Raw genomic sequence first — 22942 nt, 5'->3', positions numbered from 1 at the left:
GTTTGAAGGGACCTCAGGAGGGCTCTAGTCCAACCTCATGCTTAAACAGTTGTCTCTGGGGTCAGACTAGTTTGCTGAAGGCTTTATTCAGTCACACCTTGGAAATCTTCAAGGATGGAGATAGCACGCCTTCTCTGGGAGCCTGGTGCACTGCTGGGCTTTCCTCATGGAAGAAAAAAGGTCTTGTCAGGCTGTTCTTCCAACCTATTCAGCCCTCCCCTCAACTGTATTGACAGATGCCCTCATTTTGGTGTTATCTGCAAATTTGAGAAGTGTGCATTCTGTCACCTCTTCCATGGCATTGATAAAATATTAAACAGGACAGGTCTCAGGATTGATCCCTGCAGTGTTTCACTTGTCACTGGCATCTAGATAGAGTACAACCTATTTACCATCACCATCTGAGCCCAATCATCCAGCCATTTTTTTCAATCCATCCTTCTAGACTGTAATGATCTAACAAGAATAATGTGGGTGATGCTGAAAGCCTTGTCAAACTAAATGATATCTATTGTTCTTCCCTTATCCGCAAATGTGGTCATATTATCGTAGAAGGTAATCAGGTTGGTTAGGCATGATTTGTCCTCAGTAAATCTATTCTGACTGTTCCAAATTACCTTATTCTCCTTTATGTGCCCAAAAATGGGTTCAAAGAGGACTCATTCCATGATTTTCCTAGTGATTTAGGTTGTCTAGCCTGTAGTTCCTTACATCAACCTTTTGACTTTTCTGAAGACATTTTCTTCAGTTGTTGAGTATCTCTGGTCTCCATGAGTTTCTGACAATGACAGAGAATGCCCTTTCAAAGACACACCCGGTTTTCTCAACGCCTTCAGATGACACTTGTTGGATCCTGATAACTTGTAAGGATCAATCTCTCCCAAGTAATTTCTACCTCTATCAGTAGTAACATATTAAGATTGTTCATCTTCTCTTTGAACCCTTTGACCAAGCACAGAGGCCTTTTTGGAGAAGGTACAGCTCACCTACTGGTTAAGTACAGTACTCACTCAACAACAGGTGTTGAGTAACAGTAGCTCAGCCTCCCCTATGTCTGCTGTCACTAAGTCCCCCGCCTCGTTCACCAGCAGGCCCACATTTGCCTTGTTCAGCCTTTTGCTGCTAATGGAGCAGCAGGACATGTGTGCTGAACCCAGCCAATGCATGGAGATTATTCTGGGTTTTTTTCTTCTATGTTGTAGCATCAAAGACTGGTAGAGGCTATAAAGACCTGTTGTGGCCTCCTATAAATACCTAGACATTTTCATGTGGTGCTGGCTCTCACACAAAGAAGTTGATGTGCAAAAAGCACTGGTAACAAAAGCAGTGAGACTGAGGGCCAAAGCTTGTAAGCTTAGATTTTTTTTATTTATTTATTATTTTTTTTTAGCTCCCCTGCTGGCTTAGGTGACCAAGAAGTAGCTTCATGTAGTGTCAAAATAGTCTTTGGTCTTTTGCCTTCCTGTCTAGCCTGAGAAGGGTTTAGTGCATTCTGAGAAATTTCAGTATCACTGGTTATTCCCCTTTGCTTTTCAGTTGTGAATATAAACTTCGAAAAGCCCAGCAATTGTGCAGCCTGGTTGGTCTTTTGCCTTCCTGTCTAGCCTGAGAAGGGTTTAGTGCATCCTGAGAAATTTCAGTATCACTGGTTATTCCCCTTTGCTTTTCAGTTGTGAATATAAACTTCGAAAAGCCTAGCAATTGTGCAGCGTGGTTTCTGGCCTGCCTTCCAGGGGGATCCACTCAGTTTCTGATGAACAATGAATGGGAGTTCAGACATCTTCAGTATATGTACTGGGTGGAGGTGAGGCAGTGATATCTTATTAGAAATAGATCTGTGTAGAACTAACCCCTTTGGCTGGTTGAATCCAGATTTGTTAACTGTATCAGGTCTACTTTTAACTGTAAAGGCCAACAGTTTCCTGACTTAAGAAGTTGTATTTTATTTTACATTTATTAAAATTTTAGCCATCAATGCAAAGTCTGGAAAACCTGAGAGCTTTACAAATTAGAAAAATAATATGACTAAGGGTATAGTATTTGAAAATAATGAATTATAATTGTTAGCTAAAAGTGAACTGTAACCAAGTTAGTTTCTCTGAACTATGGGACCAGTCCAGTATCTATATATGTCTAGCAAAGCTCTATTGAATGTTAAAAGTGTGACTGAATGCTGAATGAGTCCAGACATTGCTTGTCTTGCATAACTGAAAGGTATTCCTCTGGCAAAACATGAGAGAACAAACTATTCGGCCCTGCAGTAGAAACAGTGCTGTAGCCCAGGCATTTTTCTCTAACAACATACCTGTTTACTAAAGCAATAATTTAATGAGTGAGACAAAAACCAGCTATGTAGGCTGAGGATAGCGAGGATGCTGTTGTGAGGGACAGTGTGGTCCTGTGACTGCCTTTCCTTACTATCCCCTTGCCGTCCTACACCAGCACACCCAGCCTGTGCTCTGAGTTGGGGCAAGCGTGAATCTGAAGGCTTGTGGGCAGCAAAGGAACCCCAAGCTCTGTAACCCATGTCTTGGGTGCACACCTTGAAATAGCAACTGTATCATTTGCCTCCAGTCAAGGTCAGCCCTCTATTTCTGGTCTCTTTTTATTAAAAATGTTTTATACGGCTCAGGAGGAGTCAAATAGGGTTTGTGGTTTTTTGGGGGGTTTGTTTGTTTGTTTGTTTTGGTTTGTTTTTTTCCTCATTAAGAGAGATAACAAAAGCTTTTACTTTCTTGTAAACTTTTCTTTTTAGTTTGGGCAAAAACCTAAAGCGTCTCTTATTTGCATGGATTTATAACTTGCATAGTTAGTTAAAGTTTGGGTTTGAATTTTACTTTGTTTCCTGACACTGAAATATTTAGTTTGATAACATCAACTGTTTAGTCGTGTAGTTTTGGGTGTTCTAATAGATTTATGTCAAGCATTGTGAAAACAGAAGAAAAATTACATTCTATATGCTAGTTACAGTTTTAATAAGGTTATTTCCATGTTTTCAAAGGAATTCTCTAGGTAATGAGAATAGTTGTCCCAGTTTCTTTTTCACTGTTTTGTCTCACTTTTCACTTTTTTTTTTTTTTTTTTTAATTCAGTACAATTATTTCCTAACATGTTATAAGAATAACAATTACCTGTCTGAAAAACAAGTATTTACAGATGTAATTTCATGGCTTTAAAAAAAAAAAAAAATTAAAAATGGAGGGGAGGAGAAGCACAACCTTTTGTGTTTGAAAGGGACCAAGGCATGGCACAATGAGTTTTGGAAAATTTCTTGGTTGTTGCATTTTAAAATCTATACCTCATAGGAGAAGTGATGACAGTGATATATTTTCTGTATCAGAAGACTGATTTCCCTTGGTTGTAAATGTGTCCCCAAACTGATGTAGTAAAGCACCCTGTTATATGATGCAAGGACATTGTTTTTTAGCTAAGCGAGGGGCAAGAAGAAATTTTTGATGCATAAGATTTAATTGAATTGCGAGGTGCATGACTGCAAAAGTTGAGTTAAATTATTAAACAACTATTCAAAGATAAGCCAGTTAGACAAGCAGTCGCTTATGTATATGTGAACCCATCTTGCTAAAGTCAATCTCATGCATAATGAACTTTTTTGAAGGAATAATCATAAAGTGAAATGAGTATCTCTAGGTATCTAAACATAACAAGAACATCGTGATGTAACATTGCTTTGTGTAGGAAAAGATTGTGATTTGGAGTTCTTTCTTCTGTATTTGTGATTCTCATTTGAAATGGCTTTCCTAAGAGTGAAAAATCTGATCCTACTCTTTTTAGAGTATACTTTGTGTAAAGGTTTGCTTTGGATAATTGGAAATTATGTAGTGTGTCTCTAGGAAAGTCGTGCATACTGATACAAAGTAACCTATCCTATGGCTCGTCTAATTTTTTGTAACCATATGTAATTTAATAAAAACCAGTGCAGTATTAAGTGAATCCAATTGATGAGAAATAGAAATTACATTCTATGTAACAAGAATTTAGAATAAATAAGTAAATAGGAGAAATGATGAACTCTTAAGCATGCCAACAGCATAAAATATAGATTCTGCTCTGCAGTATCATTCCATTATAGCTTATTTTTTCAAGTTCTAGTGTCATCAAACATAGAAATGCCAATAATTTTGTGACTCTTAGTGAATCAGCTATGGATCATTGAGGTTGCCCTTGGAAGAGGGGAAATCCATGAGGAGGTGGTTATGAGAATTTCTTATAGCTGAAATATACACCACCATGTTGGTGAGAAGCAATGCTGAATCCCAGCAAACTCAAGGCTTCTTTTTCCTTAAGTCAAGATACCGGTCAGACAAAACTCTGATTACTCTTTTCAGATGTTCAAATATCCTGTAATACAGCAGTTTCCACAGTGAGTTTAATACTAATGTTCATGACTATTCTGACTTCTAGAACGACATGAAGCATCCTGGTTCTGTTTTGAGATTTTCTGTGATAAAGAGATACTTGATCAGTATCTTAGGTTCATGGAACACATGCACTTGCCAAAGCAATATGATAAAATCAGTGTGAAAGACATTAGGTACCTCTCAGGGATACTGGTCATCTGCTTGGTTTTCTTCTGTTTTTCATTTAATTTTCCAGAATTGATTTTTTTGTAAAGCAATTTCCTACCAACTAGAGGCATTTTAATAGGGGTGTTGTGATACTCACCTGCCAGGAATATCCTTTCGGTATTAATGAATACTTTATTAGCCCTGGATGTATATATTGTAGCACGTGAAATGTTAGAAAAGGAGGAGGGGAAAAAATACACTAAAGCTTAGCACGAAACACAATTATTGTGAAATAAGCTAAAGAAATATTAAGGTGCATTCCAGGCCTATAAAAACAGATGATTTCTATATTCAAGATAGAACCACAAATTATTTTTTTTTAAAAAGAAAAGCTTTGTACACCAAATTTAAAATGTGAAGTTTTTCCTCCAGGCTGAATATGATATATTCCTTACTTTCCCTTTGAAATCAAAGTTACCCCTGATTCCCAGTCAGTGATGTACATGAGTGTGTATGTATTTCTTAAGCATGTTTAAGTTAATCAAAACCACTTGGGGATGCTTAGAGCAGCATACACGCTTTATTGCCTTTCTGAGACAGACCTAAGCATTTTGAAAATGGTCATGTATTACATTTAGTTTAAATGTGCATGTTGATTTGGAAAACCTTTGGTTTTCCCAGATATTCTTGTGAATAAAATACTTATAAAAAACATAACACAGAAGTTACTTAATACTCAACAAAAAATAACTACCTGAATTTGTGCTGTTTTAGCTACAGTACTGTTTGTTAGCATTTTAGTTGTACTTCTACAGCCTGATTTATAACTATGGTAACAAATATCTGCAATCACTAATGTACGTGGTAGGAATAAAAGAATTGCCAAGAAAACCTACTTAGCTTAAATATCGTGGATCAACTGGGATAGACTAGTTTAAGATGAAGCCTTAGCACTGTCATCGTGTATTTGTTTTACATATGTAGACTATGGATATAATATCTTTTGCTTATGTCTTCAGACTGACTTTTTGGTGCTGACTGAGAAAGGTACTACACCCAGAGACTTTCCCTGTGCTTTCAGAAAAATGGAATTCCTCAGTCATCTTTCCCCTGAATTCTCCATCATCATGTGCCATTTTGCTTTCTTTTAAAGAATAGCTATGTCAGATTTCCTCTCCTGCAGATTTGTGCAAATTTTTTTTCTGTTGCTTGATGTAACTGATAGCATATATAGAATTTATGGTATTGGATTCTGAAAAATATTCTCCAGTAGGTATTTTTCATATTTACTTTCAATGTGAGGAGTATGATGAATGTGAACTTTAAGCTTGGTAACACTCTTCCTTTCTTTGAAAAGGTGGGAGGTCAGTTAAGCATTTCAGAGACCTGCAGGGTATAACGATTCAAGAGTCACTAGTGGTGACAAGCTGTTCCCCTGCTGGCTTTCCCCATCAGAAGGGTTCTGCCTTACGTATAGGAAACAACTCATCTGCAGACCTGGTGTGTGCCAGTCCTCGTAACGCTTCAGTTTGGTAGAAAGGTGTTCAGTGGCATGGACCTGAAGAATATATGCACACTTTTTTGTTGGTTTGTTTACCCATGTGCTTTTTGGCTCCTCAAAGTCACCTGAGAGCAGTCTCAAAGATGAGAACAGGTGGGATCCAGCAAAGCAAAGGGTTAGGTTATATATTAGGAAAAAAGAATAGTAAACCAAGTTCTGTTTAGCGCAAAATTTCTTTTAGTTACCTCCCCTGTTTTTCAGTGTACTTTGGAAACTGAACTGTAGTCTTGCTTTTTGCTTCCAGTCTCTCTTTCCACCAGCCTCCTCTCAGTCATATTTAGTTCCTTAACTATTACCTTTATTCTTCCTTAAGTGTTCTCACTTCAAATCACAATATTTTCAAGAGCATTTATACCATTTTATGAGTCATATGCTATAAAAATATTTGTATTTACCCATTGAAAATTTATTCACAGTTTCTCCACTTCATAGTTCCGAAGGATGAGAAATTATTGATATAGACAACATTGATATTTATATAGTGTTTTTGCAAACCACCCTCTTTTGAATCTAGCATCTACTATTTCAAATGCTTATGCTGTACTACAGGCTGCTTTCTAGAATGCATGGGTATATCCTGAGATTTGAAATATGTCTCCTTTGTGTGGTCCATGTTCTGCATGCCAAACGGCTAGACTCTCACCAGGTATGTTAAAAAAAAACACATGTAGTTCAGCTGAAATAAATGGAGTTGCAGGTCCCATTAGTTTTAGTTTTAGCCCAAAACATGGGCAGGGCAAATGCATGTCTGTCTGGTTCAGAAACATTAAAGCCATTACTGCAAAAGATCTCTAGGGATTTAATGGTTTTCTATTACCAAAGTGGAGGGGTTCTCCATTCAGAAAGAAGATAATAGAGTTTTAGAATCCTTATTTAATATATCAGTGTAAATTCTTATGTTTCAAATTCTTATAACAACCTTGCCTTTTCTTGTTGGCCCCAAATACCTTCAGTCATGAAGACTAAGATCCTTTTTGCAAGACAATCTACAATCCTATCAGAAAGACAGGCTTGGCCCCGCACTTTCCAAAATTAGGGACAACCCTAGAGCTTACTTCATGCTAAATGTTGTTATTTGTGGCAGTTTTATTTGTTGATTTTCTATTTTCTAATCACGAGGATCATCTTTGCCTTTTTGCTTTCCCCAAACCTTTCTTGCCACTTTTGTTCCTCGGGGTTATGTGTGAAAAACTGGCATTGGCAGGTTTTTGTTATCCAGGACTTTAATTAGAGCCATAAGCATCAGCTGCCATGTGCTGTGTAGCTTTCTGAGCCTTTTTCACAGATTATGCTGAAAAGGAAGATACTTGGCGAGTTTGTCACTGGCACCTAACCTTCTGTCCTCATTTGTAAATAGCAACTAATTGTAATGCATATTTTTTAAAAATACCTCTATTTTTATGTATGCAAAACAAATAAACAAGAAGGAAATGAAGGAAGTAAACAATAGCATTCATGAAACAGGTGTGGTAACCTTGGAGACAGAAAACCAAGGGTGCAGAGCTGTTAATTTATTTTTGAGCCCAAGTGCTATAGCAGTCTATTCATATTTTCTGTATAATGCAGACTTCTGTATTTCAGGAACAATAGAAAAAGTAAGCATACCCCTATAGTTTTAAATATGTCTCTAGGAGAGGAGAGACTATGTGTGACTGAAAGATCAGCTGGGTTTCCATGCTCATTGCACCCATCAGGTTGTGACTCACACTGTTGGGTTTTCTTTCCCTTTATATGAGGATTTAACCTGAGGATGCAGACTGGTACCCCATAGTCAAAGGCATGTTTTCTCTTTTGAATACAAAAGAGGCTGTGTTGCTGTAGGGAAGAGAGTTACATGCTATCCTGCTGCTTTCTAAAAAACAAGGAACTGCTGCCAATCATTTTTGCGTGGTATTACAGATCTATACATCTGATAGTATCTATGCTAATTGCTTTTACTTGCTGCTTATCATGCCTGAGATATTTAGTGCTAGAAGTAGTATTTCTAATATTTCCATGATAAGAAAGGAAGTTTTGATTCTGTATTCCTGTACTAACTATAACCAATTGTGATTTATTGATGGCAATAGTGTTACAACTATTCTGTAATATAACGGATTAAAATTCTTGAAATCTGCAACAGAAAAAATACTGTGCAACTGTACAATTTAAATGGAAAGGCATGTCTGAATCACTAATGTGTTGGTTATGATATGGAAGCATGTCCTTGCTACTTCAGTCCCAGGTTTTTTCTTACTGCATTCAATATATTTACATTTGCTCCCATACTTTAAGCTTTTGATATGGAACAGGTTTTTGTAAGTAGGATGCATGGACACTTCTGGGGCAAAGAGGGAGATTTCATGGCAATTGGCAGATGATAAATTGTTTCTCAAGGTTGCCTGCGAATTTACTGTCAGGGATATTGAGGGTATCTAGCAAGTATAAAGAGCTGTTCCAAAACTGGGTGTCATTATTTAGTCACCAGGGTGAAAATATCACTGAAGCTAATGGGGGTTTCACCTGATTATCAGGTCTGAGATTCAGTTCATAACTGAAAACATTACTCAAATGTCTCATACATCATATCTGTATGCCTGTAACCTCATCTGCTTACACCTGAGCAACTTCATGAGTTACTGTGAATTTATTTGACTTGGGATAAGAATCTGGGACTAAATTTCTATAAATCACCTGTTGAGAGGTGTACTTATTTCTTCATTTCATAAGTGTAATGATCACTGTTTTGTTAGAAATGCATTGACCTGGATCTCAAGGCATTTCTGCTCTGAAGATTAACTCTCATGGTACTTGTAGTGGTAAGAGTAACTCTTCCAGTGCTGTCAGAAGTAGTTACACACATTTCTGTCTTGCCTTTGAGCCTACAGAAAATGGTGGTTCTTGTAGAGGGGAGAGGATCTTTCTTCATTTTCTTTCTCATTATGATTTTCCATTTAATCATTTATTCTTTCAGGAAATCTAGTTTCCTTGCTGGCTCGAATCAGATGTTCTCCTCTTTGTTCTCTTATGGCTTTCAATATATTATTAACAAAAATTAACAAATAAAAAAAAAAGAGAAAAAAAAGCTTTCTTCATCAAATGAAAAGAACACGAAAAAGCCTACCAAACCATTTTCCTGATTTCTTTTTCTGTGATTATGTTATGGAAAACTTGCTTAGGTTTGGGTTGTCCCTTTTCCATCTCAGTTCAGAATTCCTTGTAGCATTTTTCCTTTGTTGTACTGCTCCACCTTTATATAAACTACAAATAATTGAGTTCTTTTTGATTAATTTAATTCTAGTGCCACCTGGGATTGTAGCAATTCTGCTGTTTCTCCATCCTTGTAGACAGCAGAATATATTGCTTTTCAGATTTCAGGCAATGATCTGATTTGCAAACGCTTCAATAATTTTCTCTTTATGTACATGTTTGAGGATTACAAAGAAGACTGGAGTGAGTTTCTGAAGGGACTTTTTACCATATAGAGAAATACAACTTGGCAGTTTAATTGATGTTCAAATGAGCTGGAAAGTAAACTACGCAAAAGCCTAGTGGAGGCAATGTTTCCTTTTCTAAATGCTAACACAGGAAAGAAATTGAAGTCACTTTAAAGAGCTATGCTTGTTTACCATAGAAAATTTTGCTTTTCTGGTGAGTGTTCTTGGATAGAGAATCTGGAAATACACTGAAGTGGACAGAGAAAATTACCCAAATGCTGATGAGGACTCTGACACTCCATCTTCTCTTCTGCATCTGTTTACGTGGTTCTTTGTTTGAGAACAATGCTCTTACTTCCAAGGGCATTTCCATGCAATTCCTCTACAGTGCATATCCTTCTGTCAGCCTGGCACTTCAGAATAAGTCACAAAGTAGAATATTTCATCTCTTCACATTTCTTTTGCAAACTGCTAGTCTTGAGGTTTAAAACTGGAAAAATGTAAAAATTAAAGTGTTACTGTTCCAAAAATATGCTTTAGTACATGCTTGTTTATAATTTTCTCTTCATTTTCAAAAGATCATTATACCACTCTACTGTAAATGTGAGCAGACATCTCTCTGGAGCAGCAGTGGATCCCAGAGGTGAGGCAAGGGGGGTTGAGTCTTAGAGAATTTGGGTCTACTTGTACTTGTCTGCAGAGTGAGGTGGAGGTGACCAAGTCTTGGCCCACAGAGGTGATTTTCTAGGAATCCTTGTACTGCAGCCACCCCAATAACTGTATCTTATCTTTTTAAAATGCACTGGGAGTTACAGTTAAATAATACTATCAGACCAGCTTCTCAGATGGTTTAAGGTAGTTCAGATTCATTGTGGTTTTGCTTGGGGTGTTTGTTTTTATTTTTTATTTTATCTGCATTTTCTGCATCCTAATTTACACCATGATCTTGTGTCAGGCATATAGTAAAAATATTACAGGCACTGGGATAAATCTTTTTCCAAAGGATGTGGCCCTGGAATGAAGGTCATAAGGTTGTCTTGTGGCATTGATTCATAGAGACAGTCTGTTTATCCCAGAAATGAACATTATATTGCAGTTCTTCCAGAAATTAAAAAGTAAATAATCATCTCAAAAGAGGTGATTCAAAGGGGAGGATAAATGGTGTAATATCTATGGGAACTTTGCATTGACTGGCATATAACCTTCAGGAAAAGACACAGGAAAATGCTGTGGAAAGATTTAGAGACATAGCTGCGGCCAGGATCTGAATGTGATGGAATGTGGAACAGGAAGGGAGAGGGAGTGTGGAATTCATATCAGCTATGTTTAGTCATAATTATTCAAAAACTAATACAAAATGGACATTGTGGCTTGTTGGCAAGACATGGATACTGCAATGATTTAGCCTTTCTGTTACTCATCATACAAAAAATTAAATAATCTCCTACTGTAGAATGAGACTGTCTCATAGGCTAGTCTGTGGGAGATGTTTGTGAGGCACACAATGAAAGAACAGAAAAATTATGGATGCAATTTATATTATACTGTATTTTTAGAATTTAAGTATGTTTTCTTTGTGGTTATGAAGAATTTTTTTTTTTGAGGGAGACTGGAAAAAAAAAAATCCAGACAGAGAAAGTCAAGACCCATTTCTAGTTGTGACTGAGCTAAAAATAGCCAACATTTTTCAGCTTTTGTTGATGAAAATGTACACTCAAGTGGCAGTAAAAAGTTTTTAACCGTAAGCCTATAAATGTTGTTGGTAATGGAAATTAAGGAGACTTCTATCCATGTTTCAAAAACACACACTAGAGACAGTAATTGTTACCAAGGACATGGGATATGATCAGCTTTTATTCTTCTATATTGTAGAAAAAACAGTCCAGAGTGATACCTATGCTTGGAAGTACTCATGAGCAGAAATCGTTCCCTCTGGAACCTCGTGTTTTGCTGACTGAAGTAAACAGCAACATTCTAGTTAATTGTAGAAGTGCAGTATCCAATTTATGCAGCATTTAACTGCGTGTTTAAGGGATACAAGACTCTTAAATCATAACTTTAAAAGAGAGTTAGAAATCATAACATATTGTATATAGCTACTCATCACTATATATACCTTCCAAGTAATGAAAATTAGAGAACTGTGTTGATAAATGTGCAGAATAAACTATGAAATCCCTTCACAGTATTACAAATGCATAGTTGTAGCATCAGGTTTTTCTCTTCCTGTATGTAAATAGCCTATGTCTATGTTTTATCAGTGGGTTACTAAGAAACAACAACAAAAAGGATAAGAATTGCAGTAAGTATAAAGGTAAGTGTTAGAAGAACCAGCTATTGCAGCATGAGACGGATGTATTATATGTAAATATTAATCACATAAACCCATAAAAATTCAGAGGTAGAACAAAAGATACTATATAGGAATCGTAAAATGCACAAATTTTATAGTACTGTAAATTGTTTTCAGAGGTAATGGAATCGCTTAAGACATACAGATGTAAGCACTAATCATCAAATAAATACTGAGAGATAAAAGTTTTTTCCCTGAACAAAGCTTCACGATATAAAAATATGAGATAATAAACTAACAGGCACAGATCGTAAAGAATATAAAACTCAGAACCTATGATGAAGCTGAAAAAAAGATGTAATGTTTGAATTTGCAGCATTCTGGAGAAGTAGAGTGAAAAATACAAGAGGAAGAGAAGAAGGGGACCATGAGATGATGTAAAAGTGACCAGGTGTTGTTCATTGTTGCATGCAGTTGAATGCAAAATGGAATATATTGAAAGGGAGTTCTTGCACAATAGTTGCAGAGATTCAAAAAACCAAATCAATGAAGGATAGATGTTTTATCAGTGATGGGTTCAGTAAAAAAAACCACAAACAAAACCAAAAACAAATTACTAAAACAACCCAGGAAGTCTAAAAGAATTAATGTGTTATTAAAGAGCTTATCAGACTTCAGGGAAATACTGTTTTAAAACAGTCTCTAAGACACTTCAGATGTAAAAATGTGTCGTGACCTGTGTTCAGAAGCTCAAATAAAATTAACACAGACAGCTGAAAAACCTGCACTCTGTCCAGCTTATCAAATATGATTCAGACTCCTATGCATCCATAATTTTTGAAGACCAAACTGGATGGTGCTTGGAGTGGGGAAAAAAGGAAATGATGAAAATCTTCAGATTCCTGTATGCAAAGTGGTGTTTTAATGTTCTGGAGAAAATATGCCTATTGATTTTAAGGCTGTTAGATTGACCTGAGTATCTCTAGTATTCAAGACAAACTGCAGAACTCACAAATGAGCATGCATTAGTTCTTGTACACCGTTTGGAAGAGAGGTTTACTGAAATAACTCATCCAGAGGTATGTATTTCTGCATACCACAAGTGATAGAAAAAGCAGCAGTGTCTCTCCAGTGACACTTTTCTTGTAGTTATTTGGCACTTCAAACAGCAAAAGCATTTGTTTTAGTTTAAAGTACCTTTAGATAGAAGTTATTTTTATAGCCTACCTATTTTGTCAGGTTTTGATTGTGGATCTGCAAAGAGGTATGAATGTATAATCATAATACTTGTAACAATAATATTCTGAGCAATTATTGTTTCAAGGCGTTTAAAAGTTGCTTTAGTTGCATGAGCAGATTCTGAATTGGTTGTTGCAAAGCTCTGGGTCTCTTGCAGAACCAAACTCTTCCATACATAGTGTTTCCATGTTTAGATGCAAAATGGGCTGTGTGGGTAGTTGTCTCCTGGCTGTATGAAATAGCTCTTATGGGTATAAATGGTTTCCTTCAGCAACATGCAGATTCTAATTGTGACTGAGAAGCTGGTTTATAAAGCAGTACATAGTCTGCTGATGCTGCTGTACCATTCTGTTCCTGAAGAGCCTGAATCCTGAAGCAGTATCTGGAAAGCCCAGCAAAAAACTTCCAGCTGAGCCTTTTTTCTGAAATTTTATCCCTGAAAATGGGAAGGACCAATATTTACATGTATTTACAGCTATCTTTATTTGTAGAATACATTTTTCAAAAAACGAAAATGTAAAGGGAATTTGAGAAATTAAAATTTAGGAAAATCAAGTCAAACTCTCGAGTCTCATAGAATCATAGAATGGTTTGGGTTGGAAGGGACCTTAAAGAAAAGCCGTGGGCAGGGACACCTTCCACTAGAGCAGGTTGCTCAAAGACCCATCCAGCCTGGCCTTGAGCACTGCCAGGGATGGGGCATCCATGAATTCTCTGGGCAACCTGTGCCAGTGCCTCACCACCCGCACAGTGAAGAATTTCTTCCTAACGTATAATGTAAATCTGTAATCTTGACAAGGGCTATAAAATTTTCAGGTATTTAGTTCAAAAACTAAAAGCAGGTTCAGGAATGGCTATTGTTTAAAGAAAACTATATAAAAAGGAACGCTAGTCAAGTTCTATCTTGCTATTTGTAGTTGGCTTTTGCAGATAAAATTGGAGTAATGATGGAACATCTAAAAAAGCTCTCTATATTTTTAGTAAAAAAAAGTAATCAAGATACTTACAATGCCAACACTACCTCTTCCCCCAAAAGAAAATTGAAGTTGCCCATATTTCCCTGGATATACTTTCTTTTTTTGGTGTAGTTTATCATGTTTCTTGCTGCCTTCAAAAAATTGCCTTGAAATATGCTTTAATGGTTTAGCAATACACGACTTTATTTCTTTTTCATTAACTATTTTTTCTCTCAGATTCTTTTGATGCATTTGTTATGATATGAAGTGCATCACTGCTGTTTTAGAAGAGTCACAGAAATCTTTTTGTGGTGGTTGTAAGGAGTTCAAACCCTAAAGACTCTCTGATCACATAAGGCTGCACCAGCAGTTACGGTGCTGATCAAGTGCACTTTTTACATCCTCATCCACATCTCAAGTGTTGTGACAGAGGCTGCTTCAAAAGAGCAGGAGGGTGGAAGTTCTTTTGGAAACTCTAGCACTCCATGTCTACAAGATAAAAAAAAATCTTTTGAAAGAAACATCAGAAATAAAAAAATGCTAGTCTTTACTATGACTTCTCTATTTTATTATTTTCTTTAGTGAAAATTTTCAACGGATGCTTTCACTGACCTCTTTTAACATCTTATTTCTGCCAAAGAAGCTGATGAGTAAGAGAAAAATGTAACTGTTGGATGACTGTAATTCTTAAGTCAGCATGTTCTGTTCAGTTTCACTAAATGAGAAGAACCTTAAATATGCTTTCCTTTTTGTGCCCTTTTTGATTGTAGTATGAGGATCAGTCTGAAATTCACCTAGCTTTCCTCTCTTTTGAGGTACAAACGAAAATGAAAACCCACTGTGAAATCTCATCTTGTAGGCAATGCTCACATATTTTCTATCAGAAAATGGAGGATGATACTATCGTTATATTACTCTTTAGGCTACTGATCAGGCTGCTGTTGTAGATGCCATAGAGTTTTGGAACAAAAAATAGGTTTCAGACCCAAAGACTGTAAAAGTTCTATGCAAATTAAAACAAGGAGTTTGAAACAGAAGTGCAGCGTGTCCAATAGACTAAGCAAAATTCAAGCCAAACTGCTGCCAGGTAATCAGTGTAAATTATAAATATGTATTCTACAGACAGAGATGCCCGTTCACTAAGTTGAAAAGACACTGCACAAAGCACGCTTTATCCTGGTTCCAGGATAAAGTTCTTTATCCTGGATTGTTCTTTAGCAGTAGGACAAGAGGTACAGGAGGTTGGAAGACTCAGAGAGCTGAAACAATTTTAAATCAACTAAGCAGAATTGTTTTCCTTCACAAGTGCTATGCTACATGCAATACTTTTGTGTTTAAAAGTTGGAGTTGCTACTTGTGTAGGGGACCATAGGAATTCCCAGGTGAACCATCTCATGTGCTTTTGTTTATGTTGAAGAAGGCAAAGCTTCTGTAGGAGCCTTGAGTCTAGAAATGTTTGACCATTGCTGTCATCATCCCAGCACCCTTAACTTCATCCAGTGGTAGAAAATGGTGCTACTTACTTTCTTCACTGGAGTCATAAAGAATAAAGGAAGAACATTTATGGGACTTCTTGAATTGTTGAACATATTGCCAGTGAGTAGCTTGTCTCTAAACCAGTGGGAAATATCCAGTACAAACAGATGGCCAATCTTCATTCAGCTCTATGTTGTATAGCCCACAACAGTTTTCTCTTCTTTTTACAGCATTCTCATTTCAATCAGATTATTGATAGGGATATTCATAGCAGTCTGTAACTGTCTCGGCACTGTGTGACCATCTTCTGCCAGAAGTACCTGGCCTGTTGCTTTGGATGCAAAGACTAATTCTTCCCTTCTGCAGAGATTAATTCTTCCCCTTCTTTGCTAGATTGTACAAGACAGAAAAAGCATCTTCTGCCAATGTTAGTGTGTTGGGATTCAGCTTTTGAGGGCACTTCTGAGGAGTAAAGGATGGAGAATGGACTTTTAGGATGTAACTATCTCTATTTTTATTGCAAAGGACCATCCTCAGGACAGAATTTGCCTTCCTGATTGCGTTTCAGGAAGATATATGTGTTTGATCAGGTATTTCACGCTGGTGTGTAGGGATTAATGCCAGGTACCTATTTGTGAGAAAATGATGAAAGCAGCAGTTTGTTGTGAGTGCAGGCCAGTGTTTACTAAGTCTGTCCCCATCTCACCCCCCACTAAAAAGCACTGAAAACATTTGATCTTTACTTTTTCCCTTCCCATCTTTCCCTTTCCAGGACCAGCACTGTGGCATAATTAGAGTCAAGTTGTAGAAGTCTGGTCTACTATATCACACAGTATTTAATGTATCTAGTAGAGTGAACAGTCTATATATGTGAAATTGAAAACCCATACCAGCTGATTCACCTTAGAGGCTACAGAATTCTCTTGAAAAAAAAAAGTGGCAAAATCAAGTTTCTGCTAGGCTGTTCTGTCAGATGCAGCCTTGGTGCCTTTGCTGTGACACCCTACCAGCTGGTTCTACCAGTTATCTCCTTTTCAAAACAACTTTACAATGTTTCCATTCCAAGAAAAAAATAAACTCTCAAAAACATGTTTACAAAGATTACTAAAGGAAGGAAGATGATTTGAGCTGGATGTAGTCTTTTATTTGTTGTAAATAAATCAGATGTTGCTTACGTGAACATCTTGTTTCATTTCTGTTATTTACAGCCCAGGCTGACAGTTAACCTTTTAAAAATTTTCAATTAAAACCTAGCTGCATAAGTCTTTGCTTATTGCAGAGTCTGAAAATGTCCAGGGTTTTTGTGGGTTTGGGTGTTTTTTTGGCATAAAGTATTGTACACCTCTCTGTGGTCTTTAAATTACCTGGTCATCAAAATGGCATTTACATTCCTTTTAAAATAAGTTAATTCAGACGTGCCAACAGAAAGTTATGCATAAGGATATCGTTTATATATGTAGCTTGCAATCATGTTCCTAGGTTTGTGAACATTTATCATCATAAGCAAGTAGCAGATAGAGGCTGGGGTGAGGAAATGAGAGAATATGGGAGAACATCATTTTAACCAATAGAAGACAAATCTCCTAAGGTGAAAGCAGGTTCTTGCAAAATCCCTGGTAAAAACTCTTGCCAGTTCTTTTGTGTCTCTTAAGTGGTACTGACCTAAAACAGCCCCATAAATTAAGCTGCTCAAGTACAGCACATAACAGAACAGACGTTTTGCCAGCTCCTTGCTAGTGCCCAGCAAGATTCTATCATTTTCTATAAAATCATCTGGCTGAGGAAGCATCAGCAGGTTGCAAGAAATTATTAGTCACCTCTGCAAAAAATTATTAGTACATTTAAGCAAAGCTGACATAGTATTGTTGTGTAGTCTACAGACAGGTTCAAGGCTCTGTACGTAATCAGCAGGTGTGTGCCTGTAGTTAGAAAGCAAACATCTCTTTCTGTACAAAGTCAATGCAGAAGTGTTGCAAGAGTGGCTTGAAGCAGTGTGTGCTTCCCATTATTTTACTGGGCACCTGCAGCATAACACTCCAAGCTGATCTGGCATGCAACATATGATCCAGTTCTTTCAAATCACCCACTATGCGTTAAATGGGTTTTAAGTTTTCATGTCAACTGTAGAACAGCCAATTATATTGGTTCAAGCATAGTGGTACAGTGGCACCGTTGGATGAGGCACTATCTGGGAGAAATTCTATGGTACAAAGATAACTCTTCAGGAAAAAAACACATTATCACATTTGAACCACAGTGTGAATTTATATTCAATCGTATTTTGACCTAAGCAGTGTGTTGCATATTTTTCACCTGATGTAGGAGCTCTAAAGCTGGTTCATTTGTAGTTTTGAGTCATTGCATGGGTAAAGCAGATTGAAAAAGATTGAAAAAGTGCTGCTATGTCAAGTGGAAAGTCTTCTGAATTAGTCTTGACTATTGTGTGTGCTAGATAAACCTTTATCATTATTCTTTCGAGCTCCATAAACAATCAGATGAATCCCTGCAGAGATAGAAATAACACTTTGGTCACCTTTGCTCACACAGAGCGGTGCCTGACTCCACATGGATTTCCCTGAAAATCTGAATCTGCCTAAAAGGGTAAGCCAGTGATTTCTGGCAGGCTTGATGCAGAGTGAAGGAATCTTCCGATTAGCTTTGCACAGGCAGTGAAGGGATATCTGCACTGTTCTGATACTGATGTTCAAGCTGTGTCTCTGAAAGGCAGCCTCAGCTTATCTCACTGGCATGTTTCATGCTGGGGGGGGGGGGGGGAAGGTTGCTTTGCATCTGCAAACAATACTTTTGTCTTTGTTGTGAGTTACCGAGAACTGACTGAAGCCTGACATCAGAGTTTTAGTCTTATCCTGCGATTGCTTGAAGGAAAAGGCGATATGAAATGAGAAAGAACCAGAGTGGATGATGTTAGTTCTGGTTTGCTTCTCATGCCCTGCACATGGTATTGGGAGGAAAGGAGAGATCACCAAAGATGACATAATGAGAGCAGTAGCACTCACCAACAGTCAGGAAAAGCACGTTGCTGTTTTCACAGTTTCACGCTTCCAGAGACTCTGGTATAGCCAGTAATATGTCATCCTACGTACTCATTTATGTTGTCAGACAAGCATCCAGGAATAGCTGTCCATTTTCAGAACAATTTTCAAGGCTTGTTACATCCTGTAGAATCTGTCTGGTCCACCAGCCAGGCTGTGGGCAAGGGAATAGCATTCTAGAAACCAGCGTATCAGTTGCCTGTCTCTGTCCATTTGGTGGCACACTAAATGCATAGAAGCACTTGGTGTCCAGATAGAGTAGGCGGGACAATGTGCTGCTGGAATTTAGAAAATCTGGGTAGTAAGCATATACCCTGCTCATTTGGTTGCCTTACACAAACAGGTTTTTTTCCAGTGACTGGACTGTGCACATGTCCTGTTTTGAGACCTTTTACTGTTTTCCATGCTGGGTGGTCTAACTTCCAGCATACCACTGTATAACCTCCTGTGAGAAGGTACTATTTGTCACAGTGCAGTAATAGCTCCCAGTAACTGCAGCAGCTGGCAGGCCTCTCTAGAAATCCAATGTCATTTATACTGCTTTACGGCACTTTTGTCAAAGTAGGGAAGGCATCAGACCAAACAAGCCTTGAAAGTTGGTGGAGGGGGGAACTGGAATTTTCAAAGCTACAAGGTTCCTTCAGTATTAAGATGTTTTTATGCTGGAGGGGTCTGCTTCCTTCTTATTAGATAGGAATACTAGAAATGTAGTAAGCATTCAAGTCATACAGAATTTTTTTGGGCTGCCTTAATGAGAAAGTTATCAGCATTTCTTGTTGATTACATGGAAGCTACATAACAGAAATACTGGCAGTATTCTGCCCTTGCACTTAGAATGCAAGTATTAAATGGAAAAGGTTTTAAATAGCATTAAATATTTTCTTGTAGAATTTCTAGAATCCAAATTTAATTATTGGAATAATATTCTAAACAGCCAACTTTCACTTTATCCAGTAGTACTTCTGTACTTACCTAGTGGTGTCATGGCCAAAGATATAATTTCATGGAACATGATATAAATATAATATATATACACACATTGTAAGTTGACAAATGAAAAAAATGTGACGATGTAATTAAAACTTTAACAAAACTTGTTATTTAATACTCAGTTTAACAATTAAGTGGTCTTATATATGTTGGATGTGCTGCCTTAATCCTTTGGCCCCTTATGCAAAAGTTGGCATCCCATCTGCATATGGAAGTATTGCAGATTCTAAACTTGCATGGTGTCTCCTTCTGGGAGTGCTTGGGAGTGCAGCAAATGGGTGCAAGGAGATGATTCTTGTATGACGCCGGTCTTTTCTCTTAGCTGTGTGATGCAGATACATGATAGCACTCATGGCACAGGCTGGCTGCTTGATGATGGTGACATGCTGTGGGGAATTGTTTTTTGAGAGCTGATGGACAGTGTAGAGCTGGACCTTACCTGTAATCCAGGTGCTGTGTATAAAGGAACATATTATTTTATTTTGGAACCTTCAGCAGAAGTAACTCTGAGCGCACACTTGCTCCTAGTCTTCATTAAATACCCTCTTCTGTGCAGCCAGCATGGCACTGAAACAGTCTGCCAGTTGCTTTTGCTGCTTCTGCCCACTCCATCTAGAGTAGAACATCCGTTTGCAATTTCTCTTCCACTTCTCTGATGGCCATTACAAAGCACAGGTCCTAGCTATAGTAGCATCCTTGTTGGCCTCCAGTATACAAAAATAAAATTAATTTTTTCTTCCTTTTCAGAGCAAGGAGATTCTTTATAGAAGAATCAGCTTGATTAGCTCACTGATTTTCATGTGCTTGTTTGTTTGCATGGTATGAAGCCTTTTTCTACAAATAGGAGGAATGTTTAGCATCTGATTTTACTGAACTGAAAAGATTTCCCATCTGTATAATTAGCCTTATTTATACAATTAGAGTTTATCCACTAATTGCTTGGGGGATTTTTTTTTTTTTTTAGTTTGCCTTCACTGTAAGTAGAATATTCATCAGACAGCTTGTGTTGGAAAGTCAGAGATTGAACAAGATTGTTGTTTTTCATGTCTCTACAAGAAATGCAGTTGCCACTGAAGCACTGAATTGTTGAACATCATCTAAACACCACTTAATGTCAGCATATTTTCCTGTGTGACTTGATGAATTCTGGAGAAAAAAATGTTTTAGTGAAATTTTACCAAACACATAATCTACTTGTGCCAAGAAATCCCATAATGACCTCAAGACTTAACAGCTGCTAAATATACTATTTAGCCACTCTTCTTGAGGTATCAAAATAGTATAAAGTGAACACTGCAAAAACTGCTTTTTCTAGCACTTCATGCATCCTTTCTAAACTTAATTCATTGTATGCCAATGGCAGTCTTTTGTAACAGTAGCATGTGTTCATGCTCAACATTGTTCTTGTCTGCCTCTCTAGCATCATAAGGGCTGTGATGCATCCCTTATGATTTAGAACTTAATTATCCAGTAAAAATAAAAATAATGTTATTTGAACTTGCTGATGAGTGAGAGCAATTCAGACTTGGTTACAAAAAAAGGTAGTCCGAACTTGAATGTCATCTAGGTAATTTACTAGGCTCAAAATGTGAATTTAATCATTAACTGTGATGTCTTTATAGAGATTTTAAAGATTTCGTCAATTATCTAAGAACAGCAATGGGATTACGATTATTAGAAATAGCAGAGTAGGATAGTTTCTTCTTAACACATAAGCAGTCCTGTCAAGCAAAAATATTCACGAGGTTAGCACAGTGGAATCTGTGAAGCTGGTGGTACTGTTGCTTTCTTCTCTCAGAGAAACTAGTTCTCTAAGGCTTCACCATGTGCTAGCCTTTGTTATATGCTATGGAGAGTGCTGAATAATTCTGGGAAAAGCAGGCTAAACAGGTTGCTTAAAGAGCAGTGCAGCAACGTGTGGTATCTGTGTGTCTGGTCCTCTGCTTGTCTGCATATGGACACACACTTATTTTCCAAATACGACCTGCAGGGCGCAGAGGGGAATATGTCATCTACTTGCTATGAAGAAATGGCACATTCCTTTGAAGTTTAGCTCAGCTGCATCTTGAACCTACAGGGCTGTTTGCTGAGATGGTTACTATATTAAACAGTGTTAGGAGGCTGAATTCAGTGTAGTTTGTTCCTGGCATATTAAATAACAATAAAGACTTCACTTCTCCGTTCCTTCTGTCTGCAAAATGGAAATTACAGAGAAGTGTTAAGAATGTTGGGTGAAAAAGTTTTGCTCAGTGACGTTATTTGTGATGTTGTAACACAGTAGTGAAGGCAGGATTAATAGTCAGGTAATTTAAAGACTTACAGAATTTTCCTGACTGAGGAATGGTAAAAATTACTTTAGATGCAGTAACTAAAAATCAGTCATTGATATAGCTATATAGTTATGGTAATAAATACGGCTGTTATAGAATGCATAAATCGTATTGCTTCTGTGTTGTAGTTTGATTTGCATAGCTATAAACTCCCTCCCTTAATCCTCAAATAAAAGCACACCTACTTTGTACACATGTCCCTCTTTATTTGAGATTCTATAACAGAGTTCATCTATTAATATCCTGACTTGTTTTCTGCTACCACCCATGACCAGTTTTTAAACTCCTGTAGATTTGGGTTTTCCACTACTTTTTATAGCCTCATGTAACAAAAAGTATTTCCTCATATTCCGTGTTTTCAATGTGGAAAAAAAACCCAGGCTGCGGTACTGTCCCAGTTTTCATTGTTTCTTGCTAGTTCTTCAGAGAAATTCTTAAGCTTTAGTAAATTAATCCAATAGGATATGTTTGGCAACAGAGAAATATTTGACAAAAATTCTGATATTGCAGGCAGTCTGATCAAAACTGTCAGAACTGTCATTAAATCATAACTCCCTCTGGAGTGTGTGTCTATTTCTTTCAGGCCTCTGAGATCAGCCTTTCTATTTTACTAGACTGAAACTTTTCTTTTACAGCAGGCAGCTCCCGAGTGGTATATCTAGTTGCAGCAATGTATGTTAATGCCAGTAGTGTTAACAGTGTTGGATTGAATTAAGCTTTGCTAAGACCGTAGCAGTTAGGGAGGATCTTCAAATGCTTTTTTCCAAAGTATTTCTTCCTCACAAAAGAATAATTTGAAAAATTAAAGGAAAAAAAAAGAGCCTTAAAAATGCTTAAGAACTCACAAGAACCATCCACACATGTCATATGGATCTATGAAATAAGAAGGCATCATTTTTTTCCTCCAAACTCTTTGAAAGCATGGCTGCCTTGAATAGAGGCTCCAGGTCTGGACAAGCTTCAGAGACAGATTTAAAGTCCTACAATCGGGCTCAGATTCAAATCATATTGTGAATAGCTTAGTTGTAATTACTCTTTCCAGTCAGACTGGATTCTCATATAAAATGTTTTAAATCAAATGAAACACAGTATTTCAGCGAGA

The sequence above is a fragment of the Falco naumanni genome, chromosome 9 (assembly GCF_017639655.2).
Source record: "Falco naumanni isolate bFalNau1 chromosome 9, bFalNau1.pat, whole genome shotgun sequence".
NCBI lineage: Eukaryota > Metazoa > Chordata > Aves > Falconiformes > Falconidae > Falco > Falco naumanni.
This window is presented reverse-complemented; position numbering follows the sequence as displayed.